Source organism: Labrus bergylta, chromosome 9 (assembly GCF_963930695.1).
Source record: "Labrus bergylta chromosome 9, fLabBer1.1, whole genome shotgun sequence".
In the NCBI taxonomy this organism is placed as follows: domain Eukaryota; kingdom Metazoa; phylum Chordata; class Actinopteri; order Labriformes; family Labridae; genus Labrus; species Labrus bergylta.
This window is the reverse complement of record NC_089203.1, coordinates 12444903-12459538: the sequence shown is the minus strand read 5'-3', so window position 1 is coordinate 12459538 and position 14636 is coordinate 12444903. Positions and strand designations below refer to the sequence as shown.

Below are 14636 nucleotides of genomic sequence, written 5' to 3'. Positions count from 1 at the left end.
AGATTTGAAAAAACCCATTGGCTATGGTTTGACAGCAGCTAAGACCAGCATTCAGCAATTCTCTGGCTAAAATTAACTCTGAACAAGTTTGTATTTTTCTACTGAATTTTTAATGGAAAGCTTAAAGAACACTGTATGATAAATTCCGCCTTTCAAACTCTTGGTTGTTAAACTTCTTCCCAGCTAATGGTAATATAAGCTAGGAAGTGGCTGGATGCTAACAGTAGCTATCTTCTGAATGTAGAAATCTATGATATGCTTTTAAACTACAGTAGCTGTTTAGCTAGATTTACCCCCATGTTTCCCCCCTGATTTTCAAAGTTATCTCTATGTTCACATTGAGAATGAATCAAATCAATTTAATTTCAAATTGAGAATAAAAATGTATCTGTAAGAACTGAAACACAGCAGTAGGCTACTTTAAAACAGCACGTCAGCTTCCCACCTGGAGCAAGATGTTAAATAATTTTTTTTTTATTTCTACATGGCTTTATCATACAATCCTGCGCGGTGATTCAATCATGCATTTATTATGTAAAGCATCAAACGAGCCCAAAGAGCAGCATCCCTGCTACCATAAAAGCTTCCCAGAGTCTAGAGGTGATATGAGGGGTTCAGCCACACACGTCAAATCCCTGCCGACCCCTGCATGGCCACTCTCCTTCATGATAATAATAGAGCAGACTGAGACTTCAGGGTGATCCCTCTGCACCAGACAGTTAGCTCACTCCCATTTCACTACAGTAAAACTAGCGTGTGGCCAAGGGCGACTTTTGATAAATATGCATAGCTGCCTCAGAGAAGATATAGTTATTTCCATCGTTTTGTGTAGGAGTGTAAATTTATGTGCGTAATCCCTGTGTACTCTATCAATGCTCCTGGTCAAAATGAGGATGAATATTCACATTTGTGCGCGCGCACACACACACACACACACACACACGGCCGATCCTTTTAAAGTTAATAAACAAAGATATTGTGGTTGTTGCATCTCTGCAAATATGCAGCATGATGCAGATGATGCAACTTCTGAGCAGAGCCTGGAAGAACTAGGCAACACACTTGAAATGTTTACAGTGTGCCTGCTGCAGTGAAAACTTCTAAATATCCTCTGAATTTCAATTTGTTTATCACTCACGGGCAAAGAAGATAATCTTCCTTTACAGAAAAATAAAAACAACGTAATCTTTTCAGGGTCTGATCATGGAAAGGTTAAATGGTTTCTGGCTTTGAAGGTCGCTAAATTCATTTTTTAAAAGTTAGGATTCCACCAGTTGAAAAAATCGTGACCTTTACAGGAATCTTTCAATTTTCATTGTAAGCTGCTGGTAAATAAGAGATGTCCTCAAAATAAATAAATAAAAACTGTAGACTTTGTGTTGCACAGCAAGTCAAGTTTCGCCATCTTAAACTGCTGGTGATGTCATTAGAGGTCACAGATGAACTGACATTGAGTTACTGTGAAATCTGTTGACATTTTCAGACGTAACTCTGAGAGCTGTGATTCAAAAGCGTCCCTGTGTTCCAGTTAAATGACTTTGGCTACTGTCAAAAAGTCCCACGGGAGTTGTTCCATTAATCACTGTATGAAGCCGCTCCAGGGTCTGTGCCTGGATGACATCATCATAACTACTGTCTGATACAAAAGGACGCCTTTTACAATTCAGTTAGTCATCAACCTTTCTAAAAGATGGGTGTATACAATGCTGCAATAATCTGACAAGTCTATAAATGATAAAGGTGGATCAGATGCTTTAGGGTGAAGCCTGCAGAGGAGGATGTACGTCTTTGTTTTGGTTGTCATACTTTGCTTTGGACTCACGTGAACCAGTTTGAACCAGCTTTCACAGTTCAGGACCACTTCTTGAATCTCAAACTAACTGAGCTGTCAAATCTGATCAAATGGCCTCTTCTGAAACTGTATGACACAGTGAAGCTTAAAACAAAGATGGATGCAGGCAGGTTTCATAATCATATTGGAGGCTGTCCAACCTGATGAGCATTACAGTCTAAAGTTTAAGCATTTACATTCTGCTCTGAAGTCTCACGTTTTAAGGTCATTTCTTTACCTTGAAATTAACTCTATTCACAATTTTTCTAAATTATAATGCCTTTATGCTTGGCCTTGAAGTCATCAAAAAATGAAATATGAAATCTAAACTAACCAAATGATAAATGCAGAAGAGAGTATTTGGTGAAATAAATAGTGTGAGTTATCTGTTTTACAATGTATCAGTAGAACAGTATATTAGGCTGCAGAAAATGTACTTTATAACTTTCAAGGCAGCACCATATGTAAGTTGTTTTACAATCTAACAATAGAGAAGTGGCAGTATTTGACACATAACTCAAATACAGCTGCAATCATTCAAAGTGTGCAACAACAAAAACAAACTCAGAAAAAACCCAGTATGAATTTTTAATATCTGTGTTAAAGGAATTTGGACCTACAAAGCCTCCATCTGTGACTGACAGCTGTTTAGATGTCATTTGAAGGGAATTTGTTAGTGATTCTGTATCCCTGAAATACAGAAATGCAAATAAAATGTAGCTATTTGTTTCTACTCCTTTATATTTTTATTGAAGTTACACTCCAGTAAATTCATTTGCTATTGAAAAATACATTCATGAGGTGACATATACAGTATATCAGAGACAAACACAGAGACGTGACTTATTGTGTAATGTCTCACTAATGCAAACAAGGCATTATGATTGCAATGACATGATTATTGAGCCATCATCTGTGTTCATTTAGTTGACTCTATTATTTCATTGAAGATTCATCACACTACAGGGGTGATTACCTGTTTGCTGTAAAGTCATGAAGAAACTCTGCAATTATAGCAGCATGAAAATGTGCTCATGCCAACCTTGTGTTTTGTTTTCAACTTGCTGCTTTTAAGAGAAGTTGCAGCCAATTTGTCCTTAAAAGTTCAGTAATGATGGCCAAAGTGTGAAAGGCCTTTTAAGAAATGTGGATGAAATTGTGTTACTATGGAGTCGCTCTTGAGTTCATTAGAACATGTCTTGTAATTTAAGAAGAAGAGGGAACATAGATAATAAAATAAATGCTTCACATCTATTTCAACAGTGATTTCTTTTTGTGTGTGTGTGTGTGTATATGTTTGTGTATGTGTATATGTTTATTGACAAAGACCACAAGCTCAATAACGACAAGGCATACCGATCAATCTTATCATGTGATAGCACTAATGATGTGTATGACCGAGCTGCGGCAGAAGGACAGTTTCTGTCTTCTTTCTATCTTTAATGGAGGCTATTACAGCTCAATCAAGCGACAGGAAGTAAACCCTTTACTTCAAATAATAAAATGTATATTTACATACTAAGATTAGAAACAGACTTTCACTCCACTAATGAAGGGGCTGAAGGACATTGAGATGTCTTATTATTTATATCCACAGAAAGATTTTCAAAGCTAGAAGACCTGCAGTAATACTAAATATAGTGAATTAATTCAGTATTGAATGATTTGACTAATAAAAAAATCAATCCAAAATAAGATGAAAAAATGTCTCCTTTAGTATTTTATTATATCATTATACTTTGGTCTGTAATGGGACATTAACCCAAGTCCCTACAGATGGAGCTACTGGGGATTAATGCAAAAAGGGTTCAGATTCTTGGTTCAAATGCTCAAAGGGAAGTTTTGGCTTTGAACACAACCCTGTAGAAGTGGGTCAACTCATCCCCTGGTCCAGCCACCCAATTGGTCAGAGGTTAATTAAGCACCTGTGGCATCATGGCTCTCTTTCCTTTGTCTCGGCCTGTTGGTGGTCCCCCACATGGTCCCCTCTCTAGGACTGAAGTAGGGAATGCAATCTAAAGATTGGACAAAGCTGTTGTTAAGGTTGGTGTCTAAGGTTTCTCAGTCCATTTTCAAGGGAGTGTTGTGTGAAGTGATACTGCAAACTACCCATTTTTTTAAATTCTGCTTTTCTTCAGTTACTGCATACCTGAAGCCTGCTTAGTTAATGCACTATTACGGCGCCTTAGTTATCTGTAGGTAGGGCATGATCAGTGCCTGACGTTTAAAGTTATTACATGGTTATTACAATGTTAAAAAGCTGTTATACCATCAAATGTGTTTTTCTTGTATTGTACGCCTTGATTGGCTGCTTCTTTGCCATTAGAGTGTTGCCTTTACTATTTTGGCACTAGTGTATTATCTTTTTTATAGAATGCTTTGACTGAGAACATTTTTCTGTTTTAGAACCGACTGGTTTTTGAAGTCTGATTTTCTCTGTTTAATAGCCTACTTTTTATTATTCTCCTGGTTGGACCTGGTTGCTGGCTTGTGTTGGAGGCTAGGCACTAGGTGGTTCCCCTTCCTTGACTGGAGTGGTAAAAGCACTGAGTTATATGTGTTCATGTGATATAATTCCTTGGGTGTTGTCAGGTTAGATTTTGCTTGTCTGTTGATTACCCATGCATCCCTAACCTAAGTTCTTATGGTAAACTGAATATTGATTAAGTTTGACTGCAGGCTATAGATAGACAAGCAGTGTAAATATGTTAACTAGGGAAAATGTGATGGGGAAGTTTCAACAGATTTATGTCTTGATAAAAATTAACTTTATGGAGAGAATAATCATCTGTGTAATCATTACTTTACAAAAGTGTCACAAACATATAACAAATATGACATTAATTGTAGGCTACGAAATAAGTGTTACATTATAGATAATGGAACCAAAAATATTAACAATATTAATTAACAATAAATAATAATTGAAATAATCATCAATAAATATTTTGATCTTCAAGTAACTAGTCAACTAATTAGACTCTACCATTCAATAGACTAGTTGTTTTTTTATATCGCATGCTATACATGAAAAATCCCGGAGTAAAGTGCAAAATGTACTACTTTTCAAAATAAAGGTATTTATTTACTCTCCACTGACTGACATCCACAATCCTCCTGCTCACTTTTAGCTCTCACGTGACTCAATGTGGTAAATACCTTCAGAAGATACACAACTCATTGACTATTAATACGCACCAATGTGTTTATTATAGGTTATTTATAAACGGATAAACTGAGTGAATTTAACACATTTTGCAATGTAATGTCTTTTTTGACAGTGAGGAGATCCAATAATAGAGAGAAAAGAGAGAGAGAGAGAGAGAGAGAAAGGAGAGAGAGAGAGAGAGAGAGAGAGAGAGAGAGAGAGAGACCTTAAGTCAATCTTACTGCTCGCAGTCCGCTAAGTGTTGTGAGTAGGCCTATCATCTAACCCAGGCATACATGAGTAGCGTTTTCATTATTCATGTCATTGCAGTTGCCCTGTTATGATACAGTCCTATTTGGAGTGGGCTACCTGATTTGCTCAGCGCGTCCGTCAAAGCAGTGCGTGGCCCTGCGTCGGCTGGCTGCGCGCGCTCATAGGTCGGACCGAGAAGAATCGGAGGGGGAGCAGGCAAAGTGCGCGCCTACGAGACTGCGCGTCGCAAGGAGGGGGAGAGGTCCAGCTGCAAAAAAAAAAAAAAAAAAAAAGGAAGAAAAAATACGCCGTGACAATGGCAACATCAAGCATCTCGTAAAAGGTAGATAACAGGCGAGGGGGCGCCGCGGATCGGGAGTTTTGAGAAGCGACGGCCCCTGTTTGTCCCGAGAAAAGAGGCGATATTAGGACATGCTGGCTGCCCGATAGCGCGTTTCCTGGAATACGAATTCTTCCGTAATTGAAAATGGAGCGGCGGGGGAGAGGAGAGTCGCGCTGTCTCCATCATTGAGAGGCGCGTCCACCTGCTATCACTAGAGGCCCGGGCTGCTGCTGCTGCTGGTGGTGGTGGCGGGGAAGAGGGAGGGCGGGTGGGGGGGGGACATGCAGGGAAAGTGTTTGCATTTCGGGGGAAAGACGCATCTCTGATACTGTCCGAAGCGGCTGAGGAGGATCCCATTGCGGCGAGGGAAAAACGCAGTTTGGGCGCAGACGCTCTGACGGTAGGCAGAGAAGACGTTATTATGCTGCTGCTGCTGCTGCTCAGCGTGCCGTGTGTATGTGAATACAGGGAGCGAGCTCTGTGAGGTATGCACATGACAACTTGTTTTTTCTTTTAACACACACTGATTTATGTCCCCGCTTTGCTTTGATTTGATCTGATCGGACATTTTTATTCAAAGGGAGAAAACACCAAGCATGCGGTGTAGTAGCTGCCCTGCCTCCCCGGGACAGCTGTCGTAGCCTACATTCATCCGTCTCTGCTCCATCGATTACCCATTCCCTGCGAAAAAAAATGCCCCCACTTCCTTACAGCACAGGCGACGACTTATTCGCGTTATGCTCTGAATTTAAACCCAAGTACAGATGCCACGTGTGGTGGTTCATATTGAAGCTCTGTTTGTATGTTTTGAAGACAAACAGTGGCCTGTGTGTGGACGTCATTTTGAATCAACGTTATGTGCATCCCGAATAGTGCTGCCCCCCAAAAAAATGAATAAGAAATGAATAAAAGGAGGATAATCTACAGTCCAAACTATTAAATAATTCATGAATGGGCTATAGAAACCCAATGGGATAACACATCATCTTACGGCTAGGCCCCTCCACTGTGATAAGACAAATAAATGATTCATAAACGGTTTATTATAGCACAAATTCCTCAAAGCTGGCCTAAACATGACGCTAGCAGAGCACGCACAGGTGCAGCGGGGCCATTTGTGAATGCCTGCACTGTCGGGTCACTAGATCAGTAGCTTACTGTGTCTATGCTCCTCATAAAGGATGCCTCATGACAGATGTTTAGTGGATGTCCCAGGCAGCCACAGTGCGAGCCGGACAAGCCGTGTATGGAGAATAAGAAGCTGCAGTCCATAATATCAGCCTCTGTGTTCTAATTCAGGAGGTGTTAGAGTCAGTTGTTAACTTTGTCTGAAAATGGGACTTAATTGGATTACATTTTAACAAGTTGGGAAATTCCCTGGCTGATCTTTAGTGGAACACTTTCAATGGGATTTTACCCAATAAGTAAGAGCGGGTGCCACATTCATTATCTTTACATCATGCAGTTATTGTCCTGACATGACTTGGTTTGCTTGAAGTTTTGGAGCTAATATATAGGCTAATATCACTGAAGTGCAGATCACTTTTCACTCTGCACCTGGATCCTGATGGAAGACTGCTGGAAAACACAAGTTAAGGTTAATTCAGGACATTTTCAGTCTATATTTGGGTCCTGGTGTGCTGTGAGATTATCTTAAAAGTGAAGATTATCTTAAAAATCAACCTAAGTAATGTGACACTATTTGAGGCAGTTGCAGTGGACTTCTGAGCCTGCATTTCGATTCTTTTTGGGATTATTTGTTTGAACATTTTTGAATGTGAAACATTTAGGATTTTCATGCATGCACTTGAGTCTATATTGGTGAATTAAAAAAAAAAGCTAGATCTAATGTGAAACGTTTTTGACCCTACGGCAACAACTTGGGTTATTGATGGATGATTTGCTTAAAGAAATGTTACGTGAAACCGTTTGTATATTTTCAGTCTGCATTCGGGTCCTTGTTGCATGATGTGCTTAAAAACAGAGTGTAATGTGAGCCTCAGGGGGGCAGTTGTTGTGAGCTTTTAGTAAAATGACTGTCACTGTCCTCTAATGTGAAGACAGCAGTGTAAACCAGATGGAAGGCCATGCATTGATTGAGTCAAAGAGAGCCTATAAGAGGGCCAAATTGAGTTGACATGTTGATGTGGAAGTCATTATCATGTGTTATCATGTGTGCCATCACACCAAAGAATCTTAGGCTGTATGACTTGTGGAGAGGGCCTCCTTTCTCGGGCCCTGTTTTGAGACTGTGGAAACGGAAAAGATTCTATTATATCAAACAATGTCTTCTTTTTCTTCTGTGCCACCAAGACCGCCATAGACATTTGTCCTCGCAGCGTTTTCCATTGAGCATCTCCACTCATGTGCCATACTGCGTTCAGTTGAAATCTGGTGAGAAATTGAGCCCAAAGACATGTTTCAACAACATGGCTCTGCTCCATTGTAGCAAGGACAGCACTGGAAGGTTTTTCTGGAAATGTGTTTAAAATGCTACCCGAGCATTCAGTTGCTGCAATAAAAAAACCAGCAGCTTGTGTACATAGCCTCTTATCTTCCCCTACCCATGTGTGCTCTATGGCTTCTCCTCTGCTTCAGCCTTAGGCACATGTTTTGGGCCTCTACTACCAGCATGTCTGTCGAGTAGGAGAGATTGTCGATTATACTGAATGTACTGATGCACATCAATTGTCCTTTTTTCTAACCATGTTGAGTGGTAACTCATACATGAAGAAGGGAATATTGATTAATATGTTATGTTTTTAATCTTTAGAAGAGAATAAATAGAGGAGATACTACAGTACTGCAGTAACACACATTTTTATTCATATGCTTTGTCTGTTTTAGTATTAAGCTGCTAGCGTGTATAAAACATTGCTTTTCTAAGGGTGCACAGGAGGGAACATCTCGTTAAGCATACAGAAAGGGATTTCCCTGCCTATAGAGTCCTACTGTGTGTGCAGCTTCTCCCTGCACATTGTATCACTACAGTATGGAAGCACCTTGGCTCTGTCCCAGTCTTTGTAGAAGCACACTGAGCCCACCAGGACCGTCTGTAGGTTTAATGTCGGGTCAGTGTATGCAGAGGCCTGCTGCGTCGACCACCAGCCCCTGCGTTCGGGCTGTGACATGCTGGCTGTGGCCCAGCAGAGGCACTCGTTCTCTGTGCTGCCGCCGCTGCTACTTCTGTAATTAAAGACAGAGGTAAGTCCAGGGGAGAAGGCTGGGCTCTGATTGCTTTTCATGACTGCAAGCACAGAGCTTCAGTGTCTCCTGAGGGACTGAGGCGCTGCTGAGCTCTTTTGCTGCCTGCTCTGCCCCCCCAGACGGGAACTGTTCCAGGAAGAGACACACACATTTGTAGTCACACGCTACTGGCATACTCATGCACACACACATAAACAAACACATTCTTCTGCACACGCATACACACACGAAGTGGCTGAGCGAGGCAAAAAATTACATCTGTAGCTGACAGGCAAACTGTGCTAATCTACTTTAAAGAATGGCCCGTTTTTAGCGAATGTGTGTCAGTACGAGGCGTGAAGCACTGAGGCAAAACTGTTACAGCGCAGTCATGGAATGAATTAAAAACAGCGCGATCAGGAAGACATCAAGGATCTCCGTCTTGATTGGCTTTTGATTTTGGCGTTGACAGAGCAGTCGATGTGTGATTCAGCTGGGTGTAGATGTGAGCAGAGGCTGCCTGTGGTTGTCTTGCACCAGCGCTCTGCAGGGGGAGCTGTACCCCCCACTACCACCATCCCCACCACCACCACCACCACCACCACCACCACCTCCCTCCTCTCTCCAAACTGAGGCTTCTCTGCACTCTGAGGCCTGGTAAACATGGGCATGCTCATATAGAGGATATGGGTGGGACCCAGTGCTTTTGGAGGAAAAAAAAGGTTTCTCCTCTACCTTATCTCTAAATTCATTAATTTCAACCGGCCCAATTAGTTATACTGAAACCATCATATGCCTTACAAGTAAAAGAGATTCCTGTGGACGGATACTTTCAGGATGGGAGGTTTTCAAAAAGACAGGAAAGCAGTTGGATAATAAGTCCAGTGTTGAGGAATTTGTTCTGCCAGGATAACTAAAGTAATGCATCAGGATTTCTGTCATTAAAAAATAAAAGTCCAATCAAGCCGGGGTCTATTAAACCACTTTTCCGCATTGCCTATTTGATCTCGATGTGTAGGCTGGTGGTGGCCACTGGGACCAAGAGCACACAGGCTTGATGTTTCATAGCTCATTTCCTGCTTCCACATCAGACCCATTATACAGAACCCCCCTCATATTATTGCAGATGGTTAGATAATGTGAAATTTCCCCAGTTTCTGCTCGCGCTCTCTCGGGCCCCCTCGTTTTCCAACTCTTGGGATACTTGTAGCAGATAGCAAGATTGTGACGCTGGGAAATGTTGAAAAGGAGAAGCAGGAAAGAGGAGGGGATTTAACGCATGGACACAGGTGCGCTGACATGAATGGTGTGAAAGCGACATATTCACAACATGACTCGGGAAGGAGGAAGCTATATGACGGGGCTGGATTTTAATTGGTTTCACACAGTGCACTCCCATGTATTGTTCCCTTTGTAATGGCGCACACAGTGACAAAAACATCTAGCTTTTGTTATATAATAACACTAATAGATTCATCGCCTCTTGTCTAATTTGAACTTTATTTTATTTTTTCTGTTTTGTCAGAAGCTGCATGTCTGTGTTCTGCTGGACGTCTATACTTTCAGCATCCTGGAATCAGGATTAAAAAGCAACCTTCATTAGCCTTATCTTTGATTTTGGTGCATGGGAAAAAAAAATGAGTGGAGGGAGATGAAAAAAAGGGGTTGATGATGAGAAAAAGTAACAAAACATAGGAAGGATGTATACAGTGAGAGTGGAGAAAACAGAGGAGCTGCAGAAGAAAGGGGGGAGGGGAGTGGTGGGAAGATTAGAGGAAAAGTGGTGGACGGATGGAAGGAAAGAGGAGGACAGAAAAAAGAGAGAGACATAGTTACTGTTGGTGGTGGGGGTTCAGGGTGCGTCCTCCCAGCGCTGCCAGTTGGAACAAACAAACGGCGGTGAGACAGACAGACAGAGCTGTTTCTAATGGGAGAGAAGCTCGCTGTGCCCTGGATGTTTCCCTGCACCTTTCATTTTCTAAATGCTGTTTTGTCTGTTCACCACTTAACAAGGCAGCAGAGCCTCAGAAAGGAACCACGCTTTATTTGTTGCTGTACATAATTACCAGCCATTCAAGACAGGCTTGTTTTCTACTCTAAACGATGTTGTGAATTTATGTGCAAATACGAGACAGGCTATATTTTGCTGCACATCTTTTCACAGCGTACAAGTTGAGTGTTTGAAATCTATTGCGCTGCTTGCGTTGGGCATATGATTTGTCGTAATTCATTTCACTTTAATTGTGCTGCTGTTTCGTAGAGCCTGCACCATTCGTGTCCTAATCAAACATTAGTGATGATTGAATGGAATGGCTGTTTCATCACACGTTGCCGTTGATGTAGAGTGCGAGACGACAAAAGCCTGTTGAGCAGTTGCAATAGTCTTCTTGTCAGATACAGTCAGCTGACGATTGGTGCTTTACTTTTCGATTTACCATTGCACGCCCGAGGCAAAACATAATCCATGCACGACACATCTGAGCAGGAGTCAAATGAGAAATGTTTTTTGAATATCTTAAAATCCCAGATTGTGAATTGAATTGCATACATGAATATCAAGTTGGATTTGACCCTGATCTGTTGGATGATGTTGCTGATGATACAACAGCATGACTGCTATTCTACTACAAGTAATAATTATAATCATTCACAGCTAGTGGTCCTTGTCACAGGAGTGGGGCACAATGGAAATAATAATTAGGACTTCTCATCTCTGATGCATCGCAGAAGAGTGCATGAAGTGTGTACTGTGGCTCTTTGACTTCTAGGATGTACAGCTGCGTGTTTTCCTGCTTGTTTGTGTGTTATCTGTGAGGTTTTCTACTCGGCTCTGGAGCTTTATGACTCCTGTTATGTCTCACATTTTCACACACTCATGCACACATATTTGTTTTGCATTATGACACTGACCCAGTCTTTGCTGTCATAAAGAAGCAGCTAATTGTAGCATAAAGCGACATGAAGGGCCAGGGTGCCCGCTTCGCCCCCTGACAGCAACACTCACTGATGTGCTGGAGCTCTGTCATGCGCAAATACATATTTTTCATCTCACTATCTCTCAATGCTCTTCTAACCCATTTCCCAAAGTCATCATTCAGCGACACTGTCAGAATACAGCCCGCATATCACAGCAGAGCCACTAAAACGCACTCCAGGAGGAGTCAAATATGCACCTCAGCGTAGCCGCTGCTGATAAAAGAGCTAATTCATCATTTAGTCTCACAAAGCCTCAGAGATTCTCTGTAGTATCTTGTGTACTGAAGGAATTCAGCAGATCTGGATTTTGCTGAATAATTTTCAGGCTGCCTCTGTTTGTGCCATGTTTGGTGATGAGAGTGTTAAGCTTTGTTTTTTGTTGTTATAAAAACTAGTTAGATATTTAGATGAGTTAGACATTTTTGCATGGCAAATGGATGCTTTTTTATGGATTCTGTTAAAAAGAACACATTTTTGTAAAGCTGATGTTGAATAATTCCATAATAAAATAAGTAGGTTGGTAGTATGAAGCTTAAAGAATTAACGGCTGGTTCTTAGACTTTGTGGCTTGACTTAATTTCTTATCATGTGTTTTATTATTTGAGTTCAACCTCAGGTAATTAAAACTGATTTCTTTGAGGTAAAGTTCTTATTCATTACTTTATTAAACTGTTACTACTGTTTAAACTAAGGGTAAATGATTAGGTAATCCACAGAAATATAACAGTAATTTTTTTTTACACAAAATGAGCAAATATTTTCAAGCTCTAGCGCAAGGAAACTTTTTTCACATAATGTGCCATTTACATAACATTGGCAAATGACTTAAGAAAAAACCCAGCAATCTAAATATGTATATAATCTGGTTGCACTTTATAGATAAAAATGAATTAAGTAGGAAAACCACCAATAAATTAATCAATAATTAAGACATCAAATTCACTTTTTGTGTTGTTGAAGACAGACTTAACACTTTGAAATTTGAGGTTTGACCTTTATTAAATGGATAAAAAAGTTTTGAAAGTGTTTTGAGATAAATTAGCATTAATCATTCTAGACAACAGATCACTCTTTGAAGCGGATGCTTATAAAAATGCAGCAGAGTGCCCAGCAGCCTGTGTGAGCACTGCTGCTGCTCTTTTTTAAGTCATGAAACAGTGACGTTTCTGTCATGGGTGGCTAAATACAGTTTGAGAAACACCAGGTAATTTCCTTTTATATTCTAATGACGTTGTGTATACAGTAGCCTGATCCTTTGAGATCTGTCTCTGGGGTGTTTATATACTCGTGCATCAGCACTCCTTTTTGCCTTTTGTGTGCACTATTTTGTGATTTATTTATGCCGGTTATTCCATTGAGAGAAACTCTTTGCCATGGGAGAGCTATAGTGTACAGTGTGTGTGCATACTATACAGCTTTATGATCTAATAGGTTTAACACTCGCTATCAAAGATGTATGCTGCTGCAGTGTTTGGACTCCAGTTATGAGGCCTCTGGAGAGGAAGGGGAAGGTATATATGTGCATAGTGTTTGTGTGTGATGCGGTGTGTGTATAAATTATCTTTTTCAGGGGCAGCCAGTGCTTACAGAGGCCCTCTGTGCTGACTGTTAATCCCCAGGTGCATGGAGTCTAACTGGACCTAGCAACATGACAGAAAATTTGCAATAAGAAACCTTTGTCCTTCTCTTGCCCTTATTATCTTACAAAGCTGCCCAAAACAACTGAGACCTCAGTGAGTGCTGTGACAGGACGCCAGCTGAAAATATAAATGAGTAGGTATAAATGCAGTGCACCCCTGAGCTTTTATGTGAGCAATGAGTTTTGTTTTTGTGTATGCACCAGTAATTCTGCTTTCATAAAATAATACAATTATTGTGTTTGTTTTTTCATCTTACACTGTACAAGAATTATAACGAGCCGACACTACTATTTGGATAATGCAGCATGCCTAAGAGGAAAACATATTCACAGGACAAAGGCTCCATTGTCTAGAGAAAAGTAAAACATTTTGTAACAGTTTACACTTTGACTCCATCTCTCGGGGCTTTAGGAAATGTTAATTTAAGCTCCCATTATAAAATGTATTTAAACCAGAGCAAGAATTAATTCCATTATTCTGGGAGGCAGCTGGGGTTTTCTGTATCCGTCGAGACGGTTCTGCTGCTTCCTCCTGAGACCTGTGGGTTTTCCCATCACTTTTAAAATCAATTACCTTTCTACTTCCCTCGCCTCTCACACTCTCTGAGTACTCTTCTCATATTCTTCATTAGAAGCCCCCCCCCACTTCACCTAAAGCGCACCACCAACACCTCAAACTCTGTGTATTTTAAAGTGTTTGGCACATTTGACTAGTCTCCCTCTGATTTCTTTTTATGTCTTAGGTAAAGCTTTTGGTCTGCATGGATTGCTCTCAGTCAGCCTTTTTTCTATCTTGCAGTATCTAGACAATGGTGCTGCCTTGGATATAAATAGGAGGACAATCTGTGGCTGGGTAAGACCTGTTAGCCCTGTGTCACACTAAAGCCACAACAAAGACTCTGCTGTACTGCTGCTGAGGAGCGGCTGCAGCCCTCGGGAGGGATCATGTTATTCTCCCTTGTGCGCCATCTCACAAACATCTCAGCGCACTAACTGAGAGGAATAAGCTTGGATGGGCTTGACGGCTGCTTCCTATTTTAGTCATCGGCAGGTAGGCGGATGAGTTGAACTGCGGAGGATCTCTGTGCAGCGAAGTCTTCGTCTAATTAGTTTGTCTAATTATGTCTTTGTGCTGGAAATTTCTCAAATTAGTGGTATCGTGCAGAATGTGAGCATGCTCATTATGGTTGTCATGAGAATTGTTGCGGTGGTTGGGAAAGAGAAGGGAAAGGGGGAGAGGCAGAAAAGGAGTGTCACAAGA

The 14636-nt window shown here is 41.0% G+C and overlaps 1 protein-coding gene across 4 annotated transcripts in view; it reads left to right on the top strand.

Annotated features, from left to right (window-relative positions):
• Positions 1–5282: 5282 nt before the first annotated feature.
• The window catches only part of nexmifb (neurite extension and migration factor b), a 51811-nt gene continuing 42457 nt past the window's right edge, over positions 5283–14636 (top strand). For 2 of the 4 annotated variants that reach the window (XR_010666859.1, XM_020647870.2), the window contains exon 1: positions 5833–5974. The gene's annotated coding sequence lies outside the window, so the exon portion shown is untranslated. Of the gene's footprint in view, positions 5575–5832; positions 6060–14636 lie in introns of those variants that run through there. The other 2 variants (XM_065958753.1, XM_065958752.1) reach the window with 2 other exon arrangements.